The sequence below is a fragment of the Leucoraja erinacea genome, chromosome 27 (genome assembly GCF_028641065.1).
Source record: "Leucoraja erinacea ecotype New England chromosome 27, Leri_hhj_1, whole genome shotgun sequence".
NCBI lineage: Eukaryota > Metazoa > Chordata > Chondrichthyes > Rajiformes > Rajidae > Leucoraja > Leucoraja erinaceus.
Genome location: NC_073403.1, coordinates 6,517,859 through 6,533,899, shown reverse-complemented (window position 1 = coordinate 6,533,899; position 16,041 = coordinate 6,517,859). Strand labels below are relative to the sequence as shown.

The 16,041-nt window shown below is 47.9% G+C and overlaps 1 protein-coding gene across 5 annotated transcripts in view; it reads right to left on the bottom strand.

Annotated features, from left to right (window-relative positions):
- Window positions 1-16,041, bottom strand: part of LOC129710159 (catenin beta-1-like) — a 57,571-nt gene that overhangs the window by 28,747 nt on the left and 12,783 nt on the right. The window contains exon 1 of one of the 5 annotated variants that reach the window (XM_055656933.1): window positions 1,522-1,599. The exons of the other annotated variants lie outside the window; for them this stretch is intronic. The gene's annotated coding sequence lies outside the window, so the exon portion shown is untranslated. Of the gene's footprint in view, window positions 1-1,521; window positions 1,600-16,041 lie in introns of those variants that run through there. 5 annotated transcript variants of the gene reach the window in all.

Below are 16,041 nucleotides of genomic sequence, written 5' to 3'. Positions count from 1 at the left end.
TGCCTTCTCCCCATAACCTCTGACACCCATGAAAAGCAGTGAAACGGGGTTAGTGTCCCTGCCTCAGGTAGAATGCAAGAGGTCAAACTCCGCATATTGATATTTTTAATGTGAAGATTGATAGATTCTTGATTAGTACAAGTGTCAGGGCTTATGGGGTGAAGGCAGGAGAATGGGGTTGAGAGGGAAAGATAGCCCGACTCAGTTTGGCGAAGGGTCTCAACCCGAAACCTCGCCCATTCCTTCTATCCTTTCTGCCTGTCCCGCTGAGTTATTCCAGCATTTTGTGTGTATTATAGACCAGCCATCATTGAATGGTGGAGTAGACTTGATAGGCAATAGACGCAGGAGTAGGCCATTTGGCCCTTCGAGCCAGCACCACCATTCACTGTGATCATGGCTGATCATCCACATTCAGTGCCCTGTTCCTGCCTTCTCACCATATCCCCCGACTCTTGCTATCTTTAAGATAAACGGCCCAACTCTGCTCCTCATGAACTTGTATTGAAGACACCTGTATCACTGCGGGTGACAAGAGTTACTGTGAGAGTAAGATGGTGACGCAACACTATCCCACAGACTCAGCACTTGTGACTCTGCCCCGGGCCAGACTAGTCCCCACCCTTCAGCAACATGCACCAGTCATCATAATATACTCACTCCAACAAGCAGGGTGTGAGCAGAAAGTGCCCGAGGCACAGATTAACGTTCTATTATTGATGATGTGACTGACACGCCAGTAGTTGGGGTGTGGAACAGGTCCTGTGCCCAGTCGCACATCACACAGTTAAAACGCACCACCCACTGGGACGGCTTGGAGATAAACAGACTGACTCACTGTCGGGAAAACTATCAATATCTCTCTTTTAATCTCGAGTTTCAGCCCAGTTTTTATTTGATCTATGACTGAACACAGTCACACACAGGTTCCTGGGGAACGCCCTATCAGCCACTATGTTTTGGTTTAATTAGTTTAGAGATACAGTGCGGAAACAGTCTCTACGGTCAGAGTCCACGCCGACCAGCGTTCCTTGCATATATTAACACACACACACCAGGGACAATTTTACATTTAACCCGAAGCCAATTAACCTACAAACCTGTACGTCTTTGGAATGTAAGATGAACCCGAAGATCTCGGTGAAAACCCACACAGGTCACGGGGAGAACGTACAGTCAGCACCCGTAGTCAGGGCCTCTGGCGCTGTAAGGCAGTAGCCCTATCGCTGCGCCACCGTGCCGCCCTTCGGAAGCACGTGCAGATGCTGGTTTATAGTGAAGGTCAACACAAAGTGCTGTAGTAACTCAGCGGGAAAGGCAGCTTCTCTGGAGAGAAAGGATCAATGTTCTCCAGAGATGCTGCCTGACCCGCTGAGTTACTCCAGCACTCTGGGTCCATCTGTCAGCCAATGTGTTGCAAGTGGTTGAAAATGAGAATCGAATGAGAGCCAATTACACAGCCAGGAAAATCTATGTCCTCAGAACAAATGGCAACTTAAAGAGGAGCAAGAATCAAACTACCTTATCGACTCCTTGTGTAAGAAAGAACTGCAGGTGCTGGAATAATCAAAGGTAGACACAAAATGCGAGAGAAACTCACCGGGTGAGGCAGCATCTATGGAGAGAAGGAATAGGCGACGTTTCAGGTCTCATCTGGTTGCCATCAAGTGGCCACTGCAGCAGATGTTGATTGGAATCTAGCCATGGAGACCCACTCCATTAACGACCAAGTTTGCTAACGACACTAGAAGCATAGAGTGATACAGCGTGGAACCAGGCCCTTCAGCCCAAATTGACCACACCGACCAACGTGTCCCATCTGCACTAGTCCCACCTGCCTGCGTTTGGTCCATATCCCACTAAACCTGTCCTATCCATGTACCCGTGTAAATGTTTCTTAAACGTTACCTGCCTCAACTACCTCCTCCAGCAGCACGTTCCATACACCCACAAACCCTTGTGGTCACAAGGTCACCCCTCAGATTCCTACACCCACAAACCCTTGTGTGGGGAAAAAGGTCACCCCTCAGATTCCAATTAAATCTTTCCCCCTTCACCTTAAAGGTAGGCAGGCACGACACTAGGCAGAGTTGCAAGTATGGAGGAGGAGGAGGACGTGAAGAGGCTTTAGGAGATATGGACAAGAATGAGGCCAATGGAAAAACATCACGGAGAATGCGAGGTCATCCACTTTGGTAGAAAAGGAAAGCAAAGCTTGTGTATTTATGGAACAGTGAGAGATTGGATAGTGTTGACATTTACAGGGATCTGGATACGTTTGTAAGCAAGTTACAACAAGCATAGGCTTGGCGATCGCTTCACCCAACACCTCCGCTCAGTTGGCACTAACCAACCTGATCTCCCGGTGGCTCAGCACTTGAACTATCCCTCCCATTCAGAATCTGACCTTTCTGTCCTGGGCCTCCTCCATGGCCAGAGTGAGGACCACCACACAAATTGAAGGAGCAGCACCTCACATAGAAAATAGGTGGAGGAGGGATTCGGCCCTTCGAGCCTGCAGCACCTCATATTTCGCTCAGTATCCTGGTGCCTTTTACACCCCCAGTGGTAGGGCCACATCTAACTTAAATTGCCAATGAACTGGCCCAATTTCAGGTAGTCCCTGATTCTTTCTCTCTGTGTGAAAAAGTTTTCCTCATCTTGGTCCTAAAAGATTTCCCCCTTTCCCAGCCCCTGTTCTCTTCCCCAACATCGGGCCCACTGTCCAACCCCCCCCAGCGAGTACAAAACAAGTCTATCCAGTCTTTCTTCATATGAAAGTCCTGACTGGAATCACCTTCTCAGTGCGTTTTGAAGATGTGGTCTCAGGACCCACAAACTCACTTATTTGGCAAGAATGTCTTTCCTCATTTCCATAGTATGCTGCCTCATTTCAGGTAGTCCCCCACCGAGTTCCCCAAGCATTTTGTCTACCTACAGCCCAGTCCAATTAAAATCACTCTTCAGGGTCTGTTCTATATTTCCTTTGTCTATAATCTCCAAGTTTTGTTCTGGTTAAAAACTCTTCTGCTATATTCTGTCTCTCTTGGTTAAAACTCTTCTGCATCCATCTACCCCTTTCATCACTTCCTGGTAAAGGGGCCACCAGAACAGCACACAACAGTCCAAATGCAACCTCACAGTTTTATAAGGTTGCAACATGACTTCCTGCCCCGGCATTTCCCCTCCCCCACCCAAGTCACACCAGCTTCTTGTTTTCACCCAACAAACAGCTAACAGTGGCCAGTTTCCTTTATCATCATTACTTTTTTGCAAGTAGACAAAAAATGCTGGAGAAACTCAGCGGGCGAGGCAGTAACTATGGAGAAAAGGTGTAACCAACGTTTCGGGTCGGGACCCTTCTTCAGACTGAAGAGGGGTCTCGACCCGAAACATCGCCAACTCCTTTTCTCCATAGATGCGGCCTCACCCGCTGAGTTTCTCCAGCATTTTATGTCTACTTTCCATTTTTCCAGCATCTGCAGTTCCTGCTTAAACATTACTTTTTTTGCATATCTTTTATCCATCGTCCTTTACCCCTCCATATCATGGTCTATATCTCTCGTTTCCCTTACCCCCACAACCAGTCTGAAGAAGGGCTAGGACCCAAAACGTCACCCATTGATGCTGCCTGTCCCGCTGAGTTACTCCAGCATTTTGTGTCTATCTGAGATCGCAAACTCGTTTACTCAGGCTGGAAGAAAACTTTAAAAGTCCTCACCTCCCCAGTGTTGGTGAATCGGTGGTTATGTGCCCTTCCAAACAAATGGCTCAAAGGAACTCAAAGATACAGTGTGGAAACAGGCCCTTCGGCCCACTGAATCCACGCTACCCAGCGATCCCCGTACACTAACACGACCCGACACACACTCAGGACAATTTACAATTACCGTAACCAAATTAACCTACAAACCTGGAAGTCTATGGAGTGTGGGAGGAAACGTGAGAAAATCCACGCGATCACGGGGAGAACGAACAAACTCCATCCAGACAGCACCCGTAGCCAGGATCGAACCCAGGTCTCTAGAGCTGCGAGGCAGCAACTCTACCACTGCGCCACGAAGGGGTACTCAAAAACTGGATGAAGATAGCGCCAGAGGGATCCCTTGTAACACTGTTACATCCACATTGCAACTGTTATCATTATAGATCAATGCCAAATAGTTTGAACTGAATGTACAAGGTTAATACTCCAAAATACAAGAGCGCAGCATCTGTGGAAAGTGTACAGATTGCAAGTCGCAAGAAGCAGGGTCAAAGTTGGGAGGCAACATCAACCTAAACCGTGCAGAATCAAATCCTCTATTGAAATTCTAAAGGGCCTGTCCCACTTACGCGATTTTTTCGGTGACTTGCCGGCCGGCACCCGTCAAAGTCGCAGCAGGTGGCTGAAAATGTTCACCATGTTGAGAATCCAGCGGCGACCAGAAAGAGGTACGACTCTTTGGGCGACTACTCACAACCGTACAGGCGACACCCCGCGGTGTTTGGTGGTGAGTAGTCGCCCAAAGAGTCGTACCTTTTTCAGGTCGCCGCTGGATTCTCAACATGTTGAACATTTTCGGCGACCTGCTGTGACTATGACGGGTGTCAGAAGGCGGCGAAAGGGGAAAAAAAAGAAGATTTTTTTTTTTTTTTTAAATCGCATAATGGGACAGTCCCTTTACAGAGCCCCAGTTTTGTTGCAACTGCACAAGTTACAGTTTGCCTGACATACTTTAAGTCAAGGACAGACACAAATGCTAGATAACTCAGTGGGTCAGGCAGCATCACGGGGGGGGGGGGAAGGACGGGTGATGTTTCGGGTCGAGACCGACACCTGATGCTCTTTGTTTTTTGCACTTTAAAGTCAAGACAGGATAACATTGATTGGAGACGATCAGCCACGATCACAATGAATGTTGGTGCTGGCTTGAAGGGCCGAATGGCCTCCTCCTGCACCTATTTTTTTATGTTTCTAACATTGCAAATATTTATGTTTGGAACTGCAGATGCTGGAAAAAAATCAAAGGTTGATAAAAATGCTGAAGAAACTCAGCGGGTGAGGCAGCACCTATGGAGCGAAGGAATAGGTGACCCTTCTTCAGAAGGGTCTCGACTCGAAACGTCACCTATTCCTTCGCTCCTCTCCTTGCAAATATATAAAATCAGTAAAGCTAAAACTAAACACACAGCGGAACTGGTTGTCTAACCCCAGCGAGGAGAGACATGATCCCAGCTGGGCATCAATCCACGGCTGATTAAATCACACACAGCAGCCTCCCACACACATTCCAGGGACGATTTCAGATGGAAACAATCAGAGTGCATGGGGGTGGGTGGGGAACGACACAGGTAGGTTTAGGAGAACCTGGAAAACAATGTAGACAAAAGTGCTGGAGTAACTCAGCGGGTCAGGCAGCATCTGTGGGGAACATGAAAAGGTGACATTTCGAATCAGAACCTTCTTCAGACTCCTCGAGCTGAAATGTCACCTATCCACGTTCTCCACAGATGCTGCCTGGCCCGTTGAGTTACTCCACCACTTGGAGCCCTTTTGTGTATTTATCAGCATCAGAGTTCCTTGTCTCTACTGGGAGTTTAACAGGCTGAATGGAGATCCAGCCCGATGTTAGGACCTTCATGATACTGCACTCCAAACCAGAGATATAGAAGGGTACAGTATTTGATCTGTCATCTTCACACCTTACCCTTCCATATCCCTAGACTCCCTCCCTGCTGACTCTTAGCCTCAAGAAGAGTCTTAACATAGAAACATAGAAAATAGGTGCAGGAGTAGGCCATTCGGCCCTTCACCGCCATTCAAAATGATCATGGCTGATCATCCAACTCAGTATCCTGTACCTGCCTTCTCTCCATACCCCCTGATACCTTTAGCCACAAGGGCCACATCTAACTCCCTCTTAAATATAGCCAATGAACTGGCCTCAACTACCTTCTGTGGCAGGGAGTTCCAGAGATTCACCACTCTCTGTGTGAAAAATGTTTTTCTCATCTCGGTCCTAAAGGATTTCCCCCTTATACTTAAACTGTGACCCCTTGTCCTGGACTTCCCCAACATCGGGAACATGAAGTCTTGACCCTCAACGTTGCCCATCCCTTCTCTCCAGAGATGCTGCCAGTCCCGCTGTGTTACTTCAGCACTTTGTGTCTACCAATTGTTCAAACCTTCACTCACATTCATCAGCAGATGCAAAACAGGCTCTGTAAAACCTTACATCAGCAGCATCTGGGAACAATTGCATTGTAAGTATATTCCTTGAAGTATTGAAGAGAAGCCACACAACACACATTAATTAATGCGGCTAAAATCCAGGTTACTAGAACAAACACAAGTCCTAGCAACTTAATAAAGACATTAGACCTTAGAGATCCAGCTTGGCCCCAAGACCCTTCGGCCCATCAAGCCAGCGCTGACCAGCGATCACCTCGTGCACTAGTGCTATCCTACACACTTGGGGACAATTTACAATTAAGACAAACTCAGAGAAACTCCACGTGGTCACAGGGAGAACGTACAAACTCCACACAGACAGCAGCCATAGTTAGGATCAAACGTTTATCAAACCTCCTCTCCCCTATAGCTAATCCCCTCACATCCAGGCAACATTCTAGCCAAGCACGCCATCAAACCAATGTCTTCCAATGTACGTCTGGCAGTGTGGCACTCTGAGCAGCCATCTTGTTCCAGCTTTGGAACAGCAAGACACTTTTTATACAAGTAGGAAGGAACTGCCAATGCTGGTTTATACCAAAGATAATGCTTTGTTCTGGCCTTTTCTCACCTGTGGTCCACCTCTCCCTCCCCCCCATCATCCCAATTTTCAGTCTGAGGAAGGGTTCTGACCCAAAATGACACCTATTCCTTTTCTCCAGAGATGCTGCCCGACCTGCCGAGTTACTCCAGCACTTTGTGTCGATCAAGGGACTTTTTAAACTTTGGCTGCTGAAACACTTAAAATCTTAAGGGCGGCACGGTGGCGCAGCTGTAGAGTTGCTGCCTCACAGCGCCAGAGACCCAGGTTCAATCCTGACTACGGGTGCTGTCTGTATGGAGTTTGTGCCTTCTCCCTGTGACCGCGTGGGGGTTCTCTGTAGTTTTCTCACGCACTCCAAAAGCGTATACGTTTGTAGCTTAATTGGCTTTGGTAAAAATTGTAAATTGTTCCAAGTGTGTGGAGGATAGTGTCAGTGTAAGGGCTGGGGGGGGGGGGGGGGGGGGGGGGGGGGGGGGGGCGCGGGTGGAATGGTGGGGGGGGGGTTGGTCGGCGTGGACTCGGTGGGCCATAGGGTCTGTTTCCATGGAGTATTTCCAAATTAAAGTTTGACTGGAAAGCAGATGTTTACTGTTTCCACTACCGTAACCAATCCGTGAAAGGGAAAAATCCTCACCGCTGAACTCAATTAAAATAGCTGCACATCCCCAACCACTCAGCTCGGAGATTACCAGCAAGCCACAGATCCCAACACCCACAGGCACGGTGATTTAGGGACTAGGCACCAGCACAAACCATGGGGCCAACAACAGCACACACACATCTGTATACACACACACACATCTGTATACACACACACACATCTGTATACACACACACATCTGTATATACACACACACACACATCTGTATACACAAACACACATCTGTATACACACATCTGTATATACACACACACACATCTGTACACACACACACACACACATCTGTACACACACACACATCTGTACACACACACACATCTGTACACACACACACATCTGTACACACACACACACATCTATACACACACACACACATCTGTACACACACACACACACATCTATACACACACACACGCACATACCCACACCCACACACGCGCACGCACGCTGGTGAGACCCGCAACTTCACCTGGGGATTATCATCAACAATTAGACAATCGCACATAACCCCCTGGGTGATAAAGTTTATATCCTCATAAATTCTAGGAGCAGAATTGGGCCATTCAGCCCATTAAGTCTATTCCGCCATTCAATCATAGCTCATCTATCTTCCCCTCTCAACCCCATTCCCCTGCCTTCTCCCCATAACCCCCAACACCCGTACTAATCAAGAATCTGTCCATCTCCACCTTAAAAATATCCATTGACTTGGGTAGGAAGGAACTGCAGATGCTGGTTTAAACCGAAGGTAGACACGAAATGCTGGAGTAACTCAGCGGGACAGGCGGCATCTCTGGAGAGAAGCAGTGGGTGACGTTTCGGGTCGAGACCCTTCTTCAGACTTGACCATTGACAGCCACCACAGCCATCCGTGGTAATGAATTACACAGGTTGGCCACTCTCCGACTAAAGAAATCCTCCTCATCTCCTTTCTAAAGGTACGCTCTTTTATTCTGGGGCTGTGGTCTCTGGTCCTAGACTTCCCCGCTGGTGGAAACATCCTCTCCACATCCACTCTATCCAGGCCTTTCACTATTCAGTACGTTTCAACGAGGTTCCCATCCCCCTCATCCTGCTAAACTCCAGCGAGTACAGGCCCAGCGCCGACAAACGCTCATCATATGTAAACCCACCCTGGGATCACTCTTGTAAACTCATAATAATAATAATCTTATTTATATAGCACATTTTTAGTCAACTTGCATTGACCCCAAAGTGCTTCACATAATTACATTACATTTACACACAAGCAAAGGTGGATGAAGTGTCTTGCCCCAAGGACACAACGACAGTATGCACTCCAAGCGGGATTCGAACCGGCTACCTTCCGGTCGCCAGCCGAACATTTAGCCCATTGCACCATCTGTCGTCCCAGGATAAAGGACGCAGAGAAGGTGAGCACCAAGACATCTTCACTCAATCATTGAGGGGAGGGGAGGATGATGGGATTTAGGGGAGAGAAACACCGAGAGACAAATGACAAAGGGGCTGTTGTTGTCCTGTGGTGAAAAAAAAACAATCCTGACGTGGAGGCTGGAAATCCATGGAAACGTAAACAGTTTGAGACATTCCCTCCCGCCTCGACAACAGCCTGGTAACAATCTCTAAACACTACCGTGCATAGGCATCGGGAGCCACCTCTGCCCCACCACCCACACTGCATGTGACGGAAGGAACTGCAGATGCTGGTTTAAACCGAAGATAGACACAAAACACTGGAGTAACTCAGCGGGTCAGGTAACATCCCTGGAGAGATGGAATGCGTGACGTTTCGGGTCGAGACCCTTCTTCAGACTTAGTCAGCCTCCTCAGTCCAAAGAAGGGTCTCCACCCGAAACGTCACCCATTCCTTCTCTCCAGAGATGCTGCCCGCCCGGCTGAGTTACTCCAGCATTTTGTGTCTGTCTATCCAGCTCAGGGGAACAGGCAATGTGAATTGCGGTTGTGTGGTAAATATTGTAGCCACAAACACAGGATACATGAACATTAGGATGCGTGGTGGAGTACATGGTCAACCTGGCCCTGACCAGAATCCAGGCCAGTCACGGTTATTAAACAAGATTTGTGATGGTGGGCGACTCCTCTCCCTGCCCAGAGACTGAGATGGAGAGGAAACAAAGGAATGGAGTAACTCAGCGGGTCAGGCAGCATCTGTGGAGAACATGGATAGGTGACGTTTCACAGAGTGCTGGAGTAACTCAGCGGGTCAGGCACCATCTGTGGAGAACATGGATAGGTGACGTTTCACAGAGTGCTGGAGTAACTCAGCGGGTCAGGCAGCATCTGTGGAGAACATGGATAGGTGACGTTTCACAGAGTGCTGGAGTAACTCAGCGGGCCAGGCAGCATCCGTGGAGAACATGGATAGGTGACGTTTCCAACTGGAGAAATGTCCTGAACCAAACATTGCCTATCCGTGTCTTTATTTAATTTAATCTCTAGAAATACAGCACAGAAACAGGCCCACCGAGTCCATGCCGACCAGCAATCACCCCGTACACTAGCACTACCCTACACACTAGGGATAATTCACAATTGTTACCGATGCCACCGAACCTACAAACCTGCACGTCTTTGGAGTGAGGGAGATATATCTGTAAACTAGATTCTGCAGGAGAGACCAAGAGGCACTTTCAAATACTGATGAACACAGTAGATAATATTTAAACAACACTAAACACCAATACATCAAGCACTACTTTACCACATGGGAGACTCACGATAAATAAAAAGCCTCCACTTTATCTCAGTTGTCAACAAACTCAACAAAATTTAACATTGGTTGCAGGCGTCACTATATTTCAATGGAGACCACACTTCAATGATATTTAAGCAAAACACAGATTGCTGGAGGAACTCAGTAGATCAGGAGACCATTCTATGCAGGGAATGGACAGATGATATTTCAGGCTGGGATCTTTCTCCGTTCATTCCTGCCACAGATGCTGCCTGACCCACCGAGTTCCTCCAGCACTTTGTGTGTGCGTGTGTTTGTTGAAGATGCCATCACCTTTTATTTCCTGGTGTTTTCGATAACACGTCACTGGGGACAAAGTTCCACCCTCAGTGGAGCTGTGAAAGGTAACATTGAATAGACAGTCCATAAATGGTTTGTAAGTCACTGTTAACTGCTGTATGTTTATGGCTTCCCACATCATTCCTTATCTCGATGACGCCTTCCCTGTCCTTGGATAATTCAGACTAGTTTGTTACTCATGCGTTGATTAGCCGGCTCTGCAGAGCGAACAGTGACCTTTGACCTGCCGCACAATAGAACCCGTGTCGGAAACTGAACTCTCACCCCACATTCTATCTAGACAGGTTGAGGACTGAGGGCACCAGAACGTTTGTTGGAATTGGCAAGAGTTAACAGCCGGGAGCATAACACTGTGGGATTGCTCCACTGTAGGGGAGGCATTTTGGGAGATCAGACGATGCACACAGTGTTATGCTCCTGGCTGTTCCAGCAAAGAGCGGAACTCGCTATCAAAACATGGAGGGGACTATCTCACCACAACTTTTTTTGGCAGCCATCATATTAAATGGCGGTGCAGGCGCGCATGCGCATGCGCGCTTTCTTTTTTAAAAGGCTTCGGAGGCTCAACAATTTACTTGTAAAATAATATGCGACAATTCTGTTTGTAGTTTGTTTGTTTGTCTTTTTGCACAAAGTCCGCGATGCAGTGCCACTTTTCATTTCACTTTTTTTCCCAATGTTGGGCGAGTCCAGAAGCTCTAAGGAGCGGGCCACAGTCTTAGAATAAAGGGGAGGTCATTTCTTTTAGTCTACTTTATACAGCGTAGGATACACCAGTTCTACCCTACACACTAGGGACAATTTACTGAGTCCAACTTAGCCAGGGTGAGAAAAAACCCGGAGAAAAAACGTTTCACCCAGAGAGTTGTGAATTTATGGAATTCCCTGCCACAGAGGGCAGTGGAGGCCAAGTCACTGGATGGATTTAAGAGAGTTAGATAGAGCTCTAGGGGCTAGTGGAGTCAAGGGATATGGGGAGTGGAAGGCAGCCACGGGTTATTGATAGGGGACGATCAGCCAAGATCACAATGAATGGCGGTGCTGGCTTGAAGGGCCGAATGGCCTCCTCCTGCACCTATTTTATATGTTTCTAAACTAAACTAAAAGACTATTGCAGAACGAGAGAATGGTATCAGATGACTGAAGCCAGCCGGACAAAAGGATTTTTAAATGAAAGTTACTGGAGAATGTTAAAAGCGTTGATAGAAAACATTTCCATCATGAAGTGGAGGAGATGAGAGTGGCGGCTGATTGTGAAGGGGTTGGATTAACAATCAACTCTGAAGGGGGCAAGGAGTCAGAGTGAACCTGGAATCATGCTGAGGCAAGCAACAAGGCTGGAATGCACAATGTCCACACATCCCAGATGCACATTCCTGGAATAACACTCATCAGATGTAAGCGGCAGACAGAGCCAATAGGCCCCCCCCCCCCCCCCCCCCCCCCCCCCCCCCCCCCAGGCCAATGCAATCAAGTCAAGCACAGGGAAGGCTGTGGAGACAAAGTCAGTGGGTATATTTAAGGCCGAGATAGATTGTGAAAGGTTTGGATAGAGTGGATGTGGAGAGGATGCTTCTACTAGTGAGAGGTATTGGCCTCTTGTCTGCCGGTGGGTGGGACAGTCTGGGATCAAACCTGTGGAATTCTTTGCCACACAAGGCCGTGGAGGCCAAGTCATTGGGCATTTTTAAGGTGGAGATTGATAGATTCTTGATTAGTGTCAGGGGTGTCAGGGGTTATGGGGAGAATGCAGGTGAATGGGGTTAGGAGGGAGAGATAGATCAGCCATGATTGAATGACGGAGTAGACTTGATGGGCCGAATGGCCCGATTCAACTCTTATCACTTATGACACTGTCCCCAACGAGGTGTCAGCACTTAAACTGCAGGAGTTCCCAAACACACAAGTTATAGGAGCAGAATTAGGCCGTTCGGCCCATCAAGTCTACTCTGCCATTCCAATTGTGGCTGGTCTATCTCTCCCTCCCAACCCTCCTCATAACCCCCGACACCCGTACTAATCAAAAATCTATCAATCTCCACCTTAAAAATACCCAATGACTTGACCTCCACAGCCTTCTGAGACAATGTGATATCTCCTTCCTAAAGGGATGCCCTTTAATTCTGAGGTTGTGACCTCTAGTCCTAGACTCTCCCACTAGTGGAGACATCCTCTCCACATCCACTCTAGCCAAGCCTTTCACTATTGGGTGGAGCTGCTTGATGGTCATGGTGAAGGTGCCCTGCCTGCCCCAGCTCACTGCAGTGGTCAGTCCATAGCAAATGTAGCAGCAACAGGACCAGGCCATTCGGCCCAGGTGGGCGGCACGGTGGCGCAGCAGTAGAGTCGCTGCCTCACAGCACCAGAGACCAGGGTTCGATCCCGACTACGGTTGCTGTCTGTACGGAGTTTGTACGTTCTCCCCGTGACCTACGTGGGGTTTTCCCTGGTTCTCCGGGTTCTTGCCACACTCCAAAGACGTGCAGGTTTGTAGGTTAATTGGCTTCTGTAAATTGCCCCCAGCGTGTGGGATAATGGGGTTATTGCCGGTGTGCGCGGACTCGGTGGGCTGAAGGGCCTGTTTCCATGCTGTACCTCCAAATTAAACATCACTGGACCCGGTGCGACAAGACAAGAGCTCTGGAATCTGGGTCAGTCTCGGAGATGCCCCCATCCCTTGGGGCGGGCAACGAGAGCTATTTCTGCACGTTTTAAAATATTAATGTTATTCAAATTGTGTTGACATACGGATGGCCAACAAAGGGCTCAGGGACCCTTAAATATTCACCACCAAGAAGTGTTGCCTGATTGATTTTGACATTTTCAGTCCAAGCCTTTAGACATAAAATGATAAAATATTCAGTTACTTTCGATGCAACTGGCATCAAAACCACATCAGCCCATCTCTCTGTCTTGCATGCTTAGTTTAGTTTAGAGATACAGCACGGAAACAGGCCCTTCGGCCCACCGAGTCCGTACCGACCAGCGACCCCCGCACTCTAATACTATCCTACACACACACACACACACACACACACACACTGGGGACAATTTACAATTTTACCTAAAGCAATTAACCAACAATCCTGCATGTCTTCGGATTGTGGGAGGAAACTGGAGCACCCGGAGAAAACCCATGTGGTTTGGGGGAGAACGTACAAACTCTGAACAGACAGCGCCTGTGGTCAGGATCGAACCCGGGTCTCTGGCGCTGTGAGGCAGCAACTCTACTGCTGTGTTACTGTGCCTTCCCTGTGAAATAAATAGATGCTCCAAATACTCAGGTGCTCTGCTCCAATGTGCCAGATATGCCTCACTGCAAATAACACGAACAGAGAACATCATGGTGAAAGTACATCAAAGAATAGTGAGGGAATTAATCCAACATTCTCCTCAGCTCCTAAACTAAACCTCACTAAACATCAAACACAACACCAGGGCTTGTTCCTTCTGCTGACTTCTCAAAGACAACTTCTCGCACTGTGACCCAAACATCTCAATGCCCTGCTCCATCCCAACTCCAGCACTGGGCATCCACAGGATTCAAGGTTCATCAGGATGGAGGCACGAGGTTTTTGTGGTTATTTACACAAACATGGTCTCATATTGTTTAAGAAGGAACTGCAGATGCTGGAAAATCGAAGGTAGACAAAAAATGCTGGAGAAACTCAGCGGGTGCAGCTGCATCTATGGAGCGAAGGAAATAGGCAACGTTTCGGGCCGAAACCCTTCTGGTCTTGTATTCCTTGGCAGTCACTCAAACCCACGCCATACTGACGAGTGGACCAAAGCAATATCACCAGCAGCTTGTACTGGACCAACCACATCGAAGCAATGGCCAAAAATACACTTCTACTTCCTCAGGAAGTTCAGCTTGTCCGCAGCAATCCCCACCAACCTCTGCAGGTGCATCATAGAAAGTATCTGATCAGGACACATCAGAGCATGGTTCAGGAACAGCTTCATCACAGACCGTAAGGAATTGCAGAGAATTGTGGACGTAGCCCAGACCACCACGCAAATCAAACTCCCATCCATTGACTCCATCTACACCTCGCGCTGCCTCGGCAAGGCCAGCAGCATCATCAAGGACCAGTCTCACCCTGGGCACTCCCTCTTCACCCCTCTCCCATCAGGCAAGATGCACAGAAATTTGAAAACACACGCCTCCAGATTCAGGGACAGTTTCTTCCCAGATGGACACAAAATGCTGGAGTAACTCAGCGGGACAGGCAGCATCTCTGGAGAGAAGGAATGGGCGAAGTCTCGGGTCGAGACCCTTCTTCAGACTCCAGGCTCATTCCGGGCAACTGAATAGTCATCTCATTAACCAAAAATCAGTCCTGGCCTCCCATTTTCCTCATTGGGGACCTTTTGAACTATGTTTAATCAGACGTTATTAAACTTTACCTTGCACTAAACACTATCCCCTTATCCCATATCAGTACACTGTGGACGGCTTGATTGGAATCATGTAGTCTGTTCACTGACTGGATGGCATGCAATAAAAAAGCTTTGCACAGTACCTTGAATACATGGCAACAATAAATTAAACAGATCAATCCCACCGAGACCCTCCCCGACATTCACAACCACCCCCTCCTCATTTCCCCCCCACCCCCAACAAGAAAGTCCACAATCAGATTCCCCCTCTATCCAAGACTATGCGTCATGTTCATAAGTGATAGGAGCATTTTATTAGGCCATTCGGCCCATCAAGTCCACTCTGCCATTCAATTGTGGCTGATCTACCTTTCCCACTCAACCCCATTCTCCTGCCTTCTCCCCGTAACCTCCGACACCCGCACTAATCAAGAATCTGTCAATCCCTGCTTTAAAAATATTTACTGACTTGGCCTCCGTGCTAATGAATTCCACAGATTCACCACCCTCTGACTAATTAAATTCCTCCCCATCTTTCTAAAGGTACGTATTTTAATACAGAGGCTGTGATCTCTAGTCCCCAGCGTCCTGCAGTGCTGTGACTGCCTGTTGCAAGCAACTATCTACATTTTTGCATAAACGATGCAAGATCTCTTTATGAACCTTGTGAGCCAACACATTCCAGACACCAATCATCCTGACGTTTCCCCCAACCTCAGAGAATTTTAAAACAACACAAACTTGTAATTTTTGAGAATCTCAGACCTTTTCAATCTTCACAGCCATCTGTCAGGCTTCCCCCAACTCTCATTACTTGTCTGGGCATTTTAAAGAGCCCTCATTATAATCGAGAAGCCAGAACTGCAGACCAGCCTCCTGGGCATTTCACCACTGCACACATTCTGCTCCATAAGATGAGATTCAATCAAATCCCAATCACATATTGTGTCTAAGGAAGACCCAGAATGCTGGAGTAACTCAGCGGGACAGGCAGCATCTCTGGAGAGGAGGAATGGGTGATGTTTCGGCACAAGACCCTTCTTCAAACTGACCCGAAACGTTACCCATTCCTTGTCTCCAGAGATGTTGCCTGTCCCGCTGAGTTACTCCAGCATTCCGTGTCCATCTTCGATTTAAACCAGCATCTGTAGTTCTTTCCTATACATATTGAGACCTGCACCGTTAACTGATAGAAAAAATAC